The sequence below is a fragment of the Onychomys torridus genome, chromosome 2 (genome assembly GCF_903995425.1).
Source record: "Onychomys torridus chromosome 2, mOncTor1.1, whole genome shotgun sequence".
NCBI lineage: Eukaryota > Metazoa > Chordata > Mammalia > Rodentia > Cricetidae > Onychomys > Onychomys torridus.
Window position 1 is genome coordinate 1880232 of NC_050444.1, and position 13701 is coordinate 1893932.

Here is a 13701-nt window from a genome sequence, read left to right on the forward strand (position 1 = left end):
ATAAAATTATCTGGAGTCAGAGAACAGAAGAGCCACTAGATACAGAGGCTAGAAAATGGTGGCACTCACACCTTTAATCCTAGCCTTCTGGAGGCATGGATTTTGTGAGTTAAAGCCACACTGGGAAGAGCCAGGCATGGTGACTCATGCCTTTAATCCCAGGAAGTGACCCTTTAATCCCAGGGAGTGATAGCAGAAAGCAAAAAGGTATATAAGGCATGAAGACCAGAAACTAGAAGGTTTTAGCTGGTTAAGCACTCAGGCTTTCAAGAAGCAGTTCAGCTGAGGTTCATTTGGATAAAGACTCAGAGGCTTCCAGTCTGAGGAAACAGGATCAGCTGAGGAACTAGCGAGGTGGGGTAACTGTGGTTTGTTCTACTCCGATCTTTGAGCATTCACCCCAATACCCAGCTCTGGGTTTATTTTTATAAATAAGACCTATTAAGATTCCTGCTACAGAAATGGAGCTGAAGAATCCAGTGACCCACCTCTTCTAGCTAAATACCACTTCCTAAAGGCCCCACAACTTCCTAAACAGCACCATAAGCTGAAGGCCAAGGGTTCAACACATTAGACAATCATTTGATATTAGACAATCAAACCAAACCACTGATGAAATATAAATATTAGCAGTTACAGAAGATGGGCCTTCTCTTTCCTGGCTGTTTTTCCTTAACAGAGGAAAGAGAAAGCAGGTAGAGTCTCAAAACCTCATAGAAGAGAAATCACAAGAGCTTGGGTCCCCAAAGGGCTTATGAACAGAATGGCCCTTCCACACACATTTCACCACCTCTCAGTGGCTGGTAATGTGGAGAAACTCACTTCCTTCATGTTAAACCAATGGAGTGTTAAAGCTCTCTGTTACAAGCACACTCTCTGCGTTCTGCCTCTGAGACCAGCCTTTTCACACCACCCATGACAGAGACCTCCAAGAGCAGCCTTTTCACACCACCCATGACAGAGACCTCTGAGACCAGCCTTTTCACACCACCCATGACAGAGACCTCTGAGACCAGCCTTTTCACACCACCCATGACAGAGACCTCTGAGACCAGCCTTTTCACACCACCCATGACAGAGACCTCTGAGAGCAGCCTTTTCACACCACCCATGACAGAGACCTCTGAGAGCAGCCTTTTCACACCACCCATGACAGAGACCTCCGAGAGCAGCCTTTTCACACCACCCATGACAGAGACCTCTGAGACCAGCCTTTTCACACCACCCATGACAGAGACCTCTGAGACCAGCCTTTTCACACCACCCATGACAGAGACCTCTGAGACCAGCCTTTTCACACCACCCATGACAGAGACCTCTGAAAGCAGCCTTTTTACACCACCCATGACAGAGACCTCTGAGAGCAGCCTTTTCACACCACCCATGACAGAGACCTCTGAGAGCAGCCTTTTCACACCACGCACGACAGAGACCCCTGCGTCATTTCTCTTAGCATACTGTCCTCTAGATTCTTCCATGTTGTTGAAATGACAAAATGTCCTTCTTTCTTATGGCACTCTCTCTGCCCTTTACTTCGCTTCTTATCATTCTTACAAATGGACAAAGGGTTTTTTTTTTTTTAAAAAGGCAATGTTCCTAAACATTTAGTGAAGCTAAGCTAGGCTGTTTGTCTTGCAACGCCACCTTCTAACTGCTATGTGTGTGAGAGTCACATTCCTGTTCTGATTAGTTGCTCTTGCTTCTCCCAACGAATCCTTTTGTGAACCAACTGAAATGTGCATGTATTACCAGGGCTTCTTTCAAACTGCAGCTTACTCAAAGACATGCTTCACAGAGTTTGAGCTTATCAAAAAAAAAAAAAAAACCTACCTAAAAATAGGTCATAAACCCCATATTACAGGATAAGATAGTCATACAACTGGTTTCTGGACAATTGAGACTGATTTCTAAGTACCAACCACCTGATGTATGGAGAACAAGGAAAAACAAATGTTTGACTTCAACACAAATGAATAGCTCAATTCATTTATCTTGTTTTTCTATGTATCCACCAGGAATCTAGAGGAAAACAAATAGTACATGCAAGTCAGATAACATGAGCAGTGTTAAATAAAGAGACTGTAAAGTTGTAAGCAAGGAAGCAGAATTAAAGAAAATATTATATTACAGGCAGAGGAAGGAGAAGTTGGGGAAAGGTAGTTGCTGAGGACATCCCTAGCAGGAACTAAGGCTAGGTCTCCCAACATAATCCTGCAGGGAGCTGCCCTGAGTTCAATACACCAAATTCTTTCCCTTCCTCATGCTCTGTCTCCTAAAGAGCCCATCCTCACAACCCAACCTAGGGTCTAAGGAAGCAGGATGGAAACACAGAGAAGGGCCTAAGGGACAGAGCAGAACATTCACCCAGCTCTCTCACGCCAATAACCAGAAGTTTGTCTTTTGAGAGCCATTTTATGACCCCTCGTGGATGCTGCTATCAAAGACTGTCCATACATACTCTGGACTATCTAGCCCATATGAAGCAGCAGTATCACAGCCTTCTGCTCTGTAGCTGCTGTGAAGTAACATCAGAGTCACTTGAATGCAAGCTTTCTGATGGTGCAACAGTGGATCCAAGATAGCTAATTAGTGGCCAGGGGAAGGGAATGTACGAAACAAAGGGATGGCTGATATTCTAGGTGGACAGTGCAGGATAGTTTTTATTAGCCTACTTAGAATAGCATGCAATTTAAAATTTACAAATCATTTTAATTTCAAATTTCTATTGAATGTTTTCAGACAATAATTGAACATAGGTGACTAAATAAGGGAATACAGGCCAAGAGGATGACAGCATATCTTGATGGTCTAACTGACAGTGTCAGATCTTAAGTGCTCCAATCTTTGTTTTCTTTAAGAGAGGTAAAAAGATAGGTTGTTATTTGAGTGTTTTCTATAAATCCCTGGTGAAATTAATTTCTGTGGTGTCTTTGACCTTGAAACAAACCAATGATGTAAAGTATTTGGTGTCAATTTAGGGATGGCTGTTGTTGTTTTTTACTTTTTTCTATTTTTTGGGGGGGAGGGGAGCCCACCACCCAGCTCCCAAATAAACACACAGAGGCTTATTCTTTCTTAAGAACTCCTGGTCTTAGCTTGGCTTGTTTCAAGCCATCTTTTCTTAGCTTAAATTATCCTGTCTACTTTTTGCCTCTGGGCTTTTATCTTTATCCTATATACCTTTCTTTACTTCTTACTCTGTGGCTTGCTGTGTAGCTGGGTGGCTTGCCCCTGAAGTCCTCCTTTTCTCTTTCCTAGATCTTCTCCTCCCATATTTCTCCTCCGATTTATTCTCTCTGCCTGCCAGCCCCGCCTATCCTTTCTCTTTCCTACCTAACAGCCATTCAGCCCTTTATTAGACCAATCAGGTGTTTTATACCAGCAAAGTAACACAGTCTCACAGAATTAAACAATTATGACATAAAAAATGCACCACATCTATGTATCACTAAACAAATATTTGACAGCATAAACAAATATAACACATCTTTAACTAATATTCCACAACAGATGTCAACCCACCTCCAAACAGAGAATTAGGCATCATATTCCTGAAGACCAGTGGGTACTTCTTACTGTCATTATTTTAGTGGGAAATAAGGTATCACTGTCCTTCATTTGGAAGTGTGGTTATAACAAGCCAACCATGACCACTGTCTAGCTCCTGAGAATTCATGGTCAAAGTGTAGGGCACACTATAATCACTCATACCCTTATATGTTTGATTTTAATACTGCTGCCATCACCTAGTGGTTCCTCATCTATCTCCTTTCTGGCTGGTGCACCCAATAAAATTTATTTGGGTCATAAAAAATAAATCTGTTTTTGGGTTTCTTGTTAGATGTTCAAAAATGTCAGATGAATTTTCTCTTGCTAGAGCACTGATGAAAACAGGCTTATATGATTCAATATAGGTAATCTCAGGCAGAGAAAATGGATCAGTGGGTAAAAGTACTCGCCATGCAAGCATGAAGACAAAAGTTCAAATCCCTCAGAACCTCTTAAATATCAGAAACACTATAGCATGAATATTTGTAATACCAGGACCCATGCTGAGAGACAGAGTTGGCAGAGAATTCCCTAGGAGCTGGCAGCTAGCCTGGCATATATCATTAAAATAACAAAGAAACCTTGTTTGAAATAAGGTGGAAAACATGGACTAACACTCAAAGCTATCCTCTCCATAAATGTGCTGTGGCAAAGGCATATTGCATCCACAAATATGAATGTGTGTGAGAAAACACAGAGTGAAGGAAAGAGAAATTAAAAAATGGACCATGTGAGAACAGTTTAGTAATACTTTCAAGTTTATCAGTCCTTAGTGAGGTGAAAACATTGATGACCTCTCATTTCAAGTGAAAATGACTTCAGGAAGCCTTCCATAATCAATGAAAGCATTGTTTCCATGTGTGAACTCTTAGTTTGCCTTCAGGTTGCATGGAATTCTTCTGAACACCACTTGCTTCTCATCACTAGATAACTGAAGGAACAAGGACTCCTTGTCTATCACATTGTTTTCTCACACAGTATTTCATTCCTCATCACAGCGAATACATATCAAATTTGTGAGACTTACATATATTAGAAGAACCTGTGACACAGGAAACCTTTTTAAACATCTTCTGTATAATTCTGGAGGTTAACACGTGGAATTAATGCTTTTTTAACCAACTCAAGTGCAAAAAAAAGACTAAAAAATCAAATGTAATCATCAAATATTTATCATTATATGAGAGATTTGTAATGACTTTTTAACTTCTAATTAAATATCCACTTATCTACCTATGATTTACTTCAAGGACAAATACCATGGTGACTCATGACAAAAAAAATAATCAATTAAAAATCTAAATGCTAATGATGAGAGAAATAACCAAATAACTTTCATGTTATGTAGTCATTGAGTCAGAGAATAATAATCTTGGTTCCAAATATATATTAAACACTGGAGTTGATGTATGCAAGTAGCTGCAGTGAAAAGTGAGAACAATGTACATGGTGTCAATGAGAACCCAAGCCTGAAGAGTGCCTGGAGTTGGAAACTGAGTGGATGAGAGAGCCAGAAACGCACATTGTAGTGGATTTGGCAGGCTGTGATGCCAAGCAGAACACCTGCCCCCTATGTCTTTGTACACTCATATACTTTGGCACAGTCTGTCATGGATGCTGAGAGTAACTCTTGAGGTGTGAGATGTGACTGGAGACAATGGAGGCAAAGTCAGTCTAAACCACAGTTGGCTCAAAGAGGCCTCAAGCCCTCCTTTTTCTGGGCATTGGAATCATTTTGCCTTGTGTGGTATAAGGTTTCTTCAATATCCAAATCACAAAGGAACACAAAAACAAATCAACATCTCCAAGTGGGTATGCAACCCAGAGAGTGCTCAGAACATAAGAGACCTATATACAGTTTTTGTTTTTCCTAGGATCTATATGCATGTCTTTGCTTTAAATATTAATGACTATATTTTAAGTGGAAGTAACAGAAGCAGAGAAATGACCCCTAAAGACAAGACTAGGATGAGTTTCCAGATGAAGATGGGCATTTGATGCTTCAATCATTAGGAATCTAGCAGCATTTGTTGTGTGCCAGGCACTGTGGTAGGCTCTGGAAGAATGCATGCAAAGAAAAAATAGTCTTCATGACTGAGTACATGAATAAATAAACTATTTATTTTTCAGTCTGCATGTACTGAGACTGGGAAAAGCACTCGATTAGAAAAAGATCCACAGAAAACTGTGAGAGAAGAAAACAAGCATTGCTAAGTGACTTTAACAAGTACTTCATCTCCAGCTCACATGCAGTCTGAGTTAGGCAAACACTGTTAATTAATTTTATTAAAGTGTCAAAGTGACGTTCAGCATGTAATAAAATAACTCAATTGTGATATCAAAACTATTATGGGAGGTTCAGTATTCATGCAGTATAGTCTGCTCCTAAACCCATCATTTTTCTTCTCCACACTGTGTTCACATTAACATGCATAGCACAAGTGACCTAGTATCAAAATATTTATCAGATTTCAGAAATAAAGATGCCTTGTTAGTTTACTTCAACTACAAAACATACCCAACATAGCCAAGAAGAGGAAAACATTAGCTTTGGCTAACAATTCTGAAAATCTCCTTCCAAGATGATGGAAGTATATAGAAAGACAAAGCAATTTCCTTTATAGTCAAGATGCAAAAAAAGGTTGGAACTTCACTATAATCTTCAACAGACTACCCTAATGACTAGAAGACCTCTCACTTGGCTATACCTCTTAAATCTTAATAGTTCTAATACCACCAAATAACACAGAGATCAGTGGTGAAACCTTTAAGACACAGCCTTTAGGGAAACTTCTAGATAAACTATAGCAGATGTGAACATAAACATCTATAACAAAATTATGTGCTAAAAGAAAAATAAAATATGGTATTGAGGAGCTCAGAATGAATGATGTATTTATTGAGCATTTAATAAGATACTTAAAGCACTTGCTTTTGTCCAAATTGCTAAAAGTATAAAATGAGCATAACACAATTGGTATATTATAAATAGATAAATTTTTGAAGATTTATTTTTATTTTATGTGTATGTGTATCTTACCTACAGGTATGCCAATATACTATATGCCTGCATTGCCCATGAAGACCCATAGGGGCTGTCAAATCCCCTAAAACTGAAGACATTGACAGCTGTCAGCTGCCATGTGAGTGCTAGGAATCGAAACAGCAAGTACTCATAACTGTTGAGCCGTCTCTTCAATCCCCATAAACAAATCATTTTAAAGCCATTATAAATAATGTAGTTTCCTAAAGTAAGTAATGTTTTTTAAAGATTTAATTATTATTTACGTGTACATGTATGGCCATGTGTATACAAGTGGCCATGGAGGCCAGAAGGAGGAGCAGGCAGTTATGAGCCACCTGATGTAGGTGCTGGGAACCAAGCTCTAGTCTTCTGTGAGAACAGCAACACTTTTGACTATAGAGCCATCTCTCTAGCCCTAATATTTTTAAAACACTAGATGCAATTTTGCAGTAAGTCTACTGGGCTCAACAAATCATGCTAGCAAATGTTGAGAGGACAAAAAGAAAAAGAAACAGAAGTTACTGCCTTTTTACCAGAAAGTTTAAAGTCTAAATTAGAACATACACAGTTCCTCCCAAACCAACACACATGCATACATATAAGATGTATGAGCAAGTAGAAACTCATATGGAGTCACAGTGTACATGTTAATGAGAACCAAAGTAATGTATTTTGATGTCAATAAGATTTTTTTCAGCTGTTTTTAGGTATTTTACAGAGAAGAACTGAAAGATAATTGTAGGTTAAGAAATGGACTGAAACATACAAAAGAGGTAGTATTGAATATAACGAGACAACCACAAGAAATAGCTCAAAGATGAATGTCTGTTTATAAATCTTTATATAGGCCAGCATCATTGATGTTTTTGGTAGGAAAAAAAAAAAAAAAACAGAACAAAATGTGCCCACATCTGCCTGAAGCCAAAGAATTATTTACTAGTTCACTGTACAACTACAGAGTCCACAAAACACCTCTTCATTTCTTAGCTTATTTCCTCTGCTTTCTGCTATCTGAAAGTCCACTCCACCATCTGAAATCTTCCTCCAAATCCAAGCATAAGTCTCTTAGCCCAAAGCTCAGCTCCAGAGAGATCTATCTTTTAAAAACTTGACTCACTGTCGTTGACATGATTGTCAACATTCAGAATGGGTTATGTGCTTACTACTTGGCCCTAGGGATACAGAATTCTGGAATGTACAATGAGTGATATGGATGCTTTGAAGAAGGAAAAGAAAAGCACCATCTGTCTTGAGTTTGAAAGATATATCACAGTGATAGTAGACAACTATCAAAGGCAGGGAGAAGCCAAAAGGAACAAACAGATCAAGGAAATATATTTTCAGGGTAAGGTCAAACTGCTTCTGGTAGTAACCAACCAATATCTGATTTGACTTAAGGCTTACTCCAAGAAACACATAACTGGCACGGCCTGGGTAACCAAAAACCAGAAACTAGATATCCCATGGTTCTAGGTTAAGACCAAATACTACTGGTCAAAACAAACAACACCAACACCAAAACCAACAAAAAACCATTGTGATAAAACAACTCATAATGACATTCTGCTATAATCATAGACTAGCGCCTTACTCAGCTATCATTAGAGAAGTATCCTCCTATAGTAAATGGGCACATATACAAAACCACAGTCAGACATTATGAAGAGAATGAGAAACCTTGGAACACAGAGCACTAAATGCGATATCTCCATCAAATCCCTCTACTCAGAGATCAGGGAATTCTGTGAAAGAAGAGGCAGAAAGAGTCTAAGAGCCAGAGGGGATATAGGACCCCAAGAAAAGAAGGTCCTCTAAATCAATAAAACCAAAGGTCATGTGAACTCAGAGACTGAAGCAGCATGCACAGGGCCTGCTTGGGTCTATATCAAGCCCTCTGTATATAGATTATGGCTTCCACTTTAGTGTTTTTATGGGATGTGTGAACGAGTGGGTCTCTGATTTTTGTGCATTCTCTTGGGCTCTTTTCCTTGAGTTTGTTTGTCTTTGTCCAACTCTGGTATGATTGTTTTTGTTTTATGTTATATTTTATTTTGTTGTATTTTATTATTATCCCTTAGAAACCTGTTTGTTTTCTAATGAAACAGAGAAAGGAAGTGAATCTGGATGAGAGAGTAGGTGGAAAAAACTAGGAGGAGTGGGGGGAGGGGAAAACATAATTAGGATATATTACACTTGAAAAGAATTATTTTTTCAACAAAAGAAAAAAAATTATCAAAAGACAAAAATCTGTTCTCATCTCATATGTTGAAAATCATACCTTCATAAGGGTCTTATTGAAATTGAGACTTGTTAAGACTTTTCAGAGTGCTATAAGGGACTCAGAAACAGGAGTAGTAAGCCACCCACTACTTCTCTCACTTGGGGACCATTCTGCCTTTGAGAGATTTGTGTGTATGTGTGTGTGTGTGTGTGTGTGTGTGTGTGTGTGTGTGTGTGTGTGTAGACATCTCACTCAACCTTAGATTTGGGGAAGACAGGTCTTTTCTTTCTGTGTGACTTCTCTTTCCCTCCTCCACCTAAGAGGGCCACAATTAAGATGGGTGTCATGGTGCATGACTTTGATCCCAGCACTTGGGAGGCAGAAGCAAGCAGATCCCTAAATTGGAGGTCAACATGATCTACAAAGCAAGTTCCGGGACAGTCAGGGCTACACAGAAGAAAAAAAAAAAAAAACTGTCTCAGAAAACCAAAGGAAAAAAAAAAGGAGGAGAAGGAAAAGAAGTATGTGTGTGTGTGTGTGTGTGTGTGTGTGTGTGTGTGTGTACACAGGAGTTCAAAAAGAGCCTGAGGCTTTCAGTCACCATATGATCAAGAATTGAAGACTAAAGCAGAGCTCAACAACACACTATGTAGTTAATACATCTTTAGCCAAAAACCTGGGCAAACCAAAAGTAAAATTAGAAAATATTTAAAGGCTAATGAAAATGAAAACAGACCAAAGCCTCTAGAGATTCACTGAAAACAAGGGTCATAAGGCATTGACATAGTTTCTTATATTCAGAAATAAAAATATCCTAAACCAATAATTAACCTTTATATATTAAAAAATCTAGAAAGAACAAATCAAGAAGATAGGAGTAAATAATAAAAATTGTGATGTTCTTAAAAAAAAGAAAGAACAAAAGAGTAAGACAATAGAATTGACAAACCAAAAGTGACTTCTTTGAAAAGAACATCAAAATTGACAATTTGAGGCTTGACTTCTATGAAGAAAGCAAGACTCAATTTATTAAAAACACAAATAAAAGTAAGGCTATTGATGTTAATACTCAGAAAAAGAAAAAAAACCACTAAAGAATGTTTTGAGCAGTTGTACACCAACAAATGAGATAACCAAGATAAAATGGACAAAATCCTGAAAGCACACAAGCAACCAAAACTGAATAAAGAAGAAACAGAAAACCTGAATAAAGATTTAAAAGTAAGAGACAGAAAGAACAATTAAAATACATAATTATCAGACACTTAGATTTTTAAAAACCAATCCTTCTCAAATTATTTCCCAAAATAGAAGGCATATTCTAACTTGAGGACAGCATTATCATTATATCAATGTCAGAAAAAACCTATCACAGGAAAACTCTAGATCAATACATACTAAGACTAAAATATTAGCAAAAAAGTACAATTTTTCTTAAATTATGCTTCATGACCAAGTGTGATTTATACCAAAATGCAAGAGTAGTTCAACATATGAATAGCTAGACTGTAACACTTACATGAAATCAATAAAATAGATAAAATTCTACCTGATCATCTTAGCTGATACAGAAAGAAGTATTTGATAAAATCTGACACTATTTCATGACAAACATTAAACAAGCTAAGAGCACAGGGGTTGGGGGGGATTTCCTTAACCCAATAGCAGAGGTGATGGCTACACATACTGGGAAGGTACTAAATGCAGCCGGAACTTAAACTTTAAATGGCTTATTTATGTTAGGTGAATTTCACCTCAACTTTAAAAAATAAAAGGAGACAAGATAATGAAGGGAAAGTGCCTACCACAATGAACACAACAGTTGAGTTTTCTCTTCTGAGAGATCTTCTTATTGATAAGAGGGATGGAAATAATGTGTTGAGCACTATTGTATAATGTGTATCATTCTAAGCACTTTAACTACAAAGTCATGACATCCTCAGACCTAACCAATGAAATATGCCATCATCCTTTTACAAATAAAACTATTGAGACACAGAAAGTTAACATAATTTGCCCAACACCAAATAATCATGGCATTACCAAGACAGTGTTTCAAGTAAAATAGCCTAAACACAGAGAATTCATAACTATTAGACAACACAGTGTCATAGCTCTGGGTGGCAGGACACAGTAGACCCCACTGATGACACTGCTGATTCCCAAGTGCCTGAATGACACATTTTGCTTGTAATAATTAAATTTGTCTGTGACATATTACAGTTGATAAAAGTGAAGCACACAGTCAGTTGTCTGCAGGGATTTAAAAGAATAAGGAATATTAACTTGGCTTACATCCACTTGGGAGAAGAACAGGCACAACAACAAAACAGAATCAAATCCAGCTAACATTCTGACTATTCACTATAAAAATTGCAAGTAATTTTCAGGCATCTTCTAGGAATCACTGTCTTCAAAAAAATTAGCTTAAGAAGCAAATATAAAGAGGCAGGTAGATCTCTGTGACTTCAAGGTCAGCCTGGGCTACAGAGTGAGTTCAAGGAAAGGCACAAAAAGCTACACAGAGAAACTCTGTCTCAACCCCCCCAAAAAAAGGAGAAGCAAATATAAATATTATCAAGGCCAAACTCCATATTTTATTAGCCAAAGAAAAGATTTAAGAATAACTAAATACCTTACTACTGCAGACAAGAGTTTACAGGACAGTCCCCTAAATTAATCTGTTGAGTCCTTTCAGTGTGTTTTACCTCTAGCTTCACAAACATTCCCATTAAATTTCACATGGTTGATGCATTAGTTACTTTTCTGTTGCTTTGATAAACTACCTGACCAAGGCACATATGCAGGGGAGAGTTTATTAGGGACTTATAATTCCAGCAGGATGAGTCCATTGGGGTCAGCATAGCAGGCATGGTGATAGGAGCAGGAAGCTAAGAGCTCATCTCCTCAGTGGCAGCATCAAGCAAAAAGAGCAAACTGGAGTAGGCAAAATTCTACTGTACTCTCAAAGCCCACCTATCGTGACAAAATTCCCCCTGCAAGGCCACACCTCTTAAACTCCTCCAAGCATTTCCAACTAGGGACCTAGTGTACACATATCTGAGCACATGACGGATAGTTTCATTCAAACCATTACAGTTGGTGTGGAAAATAATTTTAACTGTATACTTACATGAAATAGTTGGGTGGAAAATTTATAAATAGCTATATATTTAAAATATCTGTACCAGGCTGGAGAGATGACTCAGCTGGTGAAGTGCTTATTGTGCAAGCATGCAGACATGACTTCTGATACCCAGCATCCACATAAAAGCCAGCTGTGGCAGCACATACCTGTAATCTAAATGTTGGGGAAGCACAAATAGGCAGATTTCAAGGGCTCAGTGACCAGCCAATCTAGCCATTGCAGTTCAATGAGAGACCAAGTCTCAAAACTTAAGGTGGAATGTGACAACAGAAGACATATGATATGCCCCCCACATGTACATATACATACATCACACATATAAGTTCTATTTATATTTCATTCAGGCTGCATAATAAATATAGATTAAGTGATACCTTTTCACATCTCATTCATTGTCTTAACACACTATAGCAAAATTTGTGGATTTCAAATGCTATGTAAGAATTATTTTACCTAAACAAACTTTTTTTTTACAGGTTCATCTTTTTATTGGACATGTTAACAAAAGAGGTTTAGTCAAAAAGACCAAAGCCCATGTCGTCATCAGACTCCTCAGATTCTTCCTTCTTTGCTTCTACTTTCTTCTCCTCAGCTGGGGCAGCAGCAGTAGAGGGGGCAGGATGGCCTGCTGGCGCGGTTCCAGCTGCTGGAGCAGGCCCACCAGCCCCTATGTTGCAGATGAGGCTCCCAATGTTGACATTGGCCAGGGCCTTTGCAAACAGAAAGGTTCAACATTGACACCAGCTGCATTAATGAGGGTATTGATCTTGTCCTCTGTGACCCTCACCTCGTCATCATCGTGCTGGATGAGGGCTGAGTAGATGCAAGCGAGCTTGGAGATGGAGGCCATGTCGCAGACTGGCGCGATGCTAGTCACCGGATTAAGTGAGAGCCTCACCCCAACAAGGCCTTAGCTTCCTCGGAAGAACCGAGCACCTCCTAAACAAACATTTTATCAAAATATAAAAAGAGGTGGTGGAAATCAAAGGAGGAGGAGGAGGAGGGGGAGGGGGAGGGGAGGAGGAGGAGGGGAAGGAGGAGAAGAAAAAGAAGAAGAAGAAGAGGACGAGGAGGAGGAGGGGAGGAGGAGGAGGGGGGAGGGGGAGGAGGAGGAGAAGGGGGGAGGGGGAGGAGGAGGAGGAGGAGGAGGAGGAGGAGGAGGAGGAGGAGGAGGAGAAGGAGAAGAAGGTGGAAATTTCAGGGTTTATAGCCCCACACAAGTGTTGCTGAGTATTACTTTATTTATCTTATTCCACATGTGAGAATAAAAATGCTGCTCATGTGTGTTTAGCTCAGTTTTCCGTCAGCTGAGAAAAACAATTGTTAAGCTGTTGTTGACATCCAGCAAGGTTTTTAGTTTAAGGAGCCTCCCTATTTCGTTCCCTCTACAAGCAAGTGGTATTTTGCCAGCACAGAACAGAACTTGAATAGGGGCAGATTGAGTTTGGTTCTAAACTTAGAGCACATGAATTTGAGCAACTGCCAAGCATACTGAAATATGTTTTTTCCAATCTTCTCAAATGCATAAGTATTTAAAAAATATGAAGTTTTTCCCTATGAGTTTTCTCTTCACCATTGCATAGTTACATACTGCGTACTGTATGTAAGACTCTGATGCATTGCACTATCCACCCTGTTTTCAGTGTATTTGATGTCGGTATATTACATCATAGAAACAATGTTATTATACATCATTTTCAAGCCCATACAGTTTGTTTTATATAGGTATAATATCTATTATCCTTGGCCATATGTTTT

The 13701-nt window shown here is 38.8% G+C and overlaps 1 pseudogene; it reads right to left on the bottom strand.

The window, feature by feature from the left end:
• Positions 1–12414: 12414 nt before the first annotated feature.
• Positions 12415–12808, bottom strand: LOC118577750 (annotated as a pseudogene).
• Between the last annotated feature and the right edge of the window lie 893 nt (positions 12809–13701).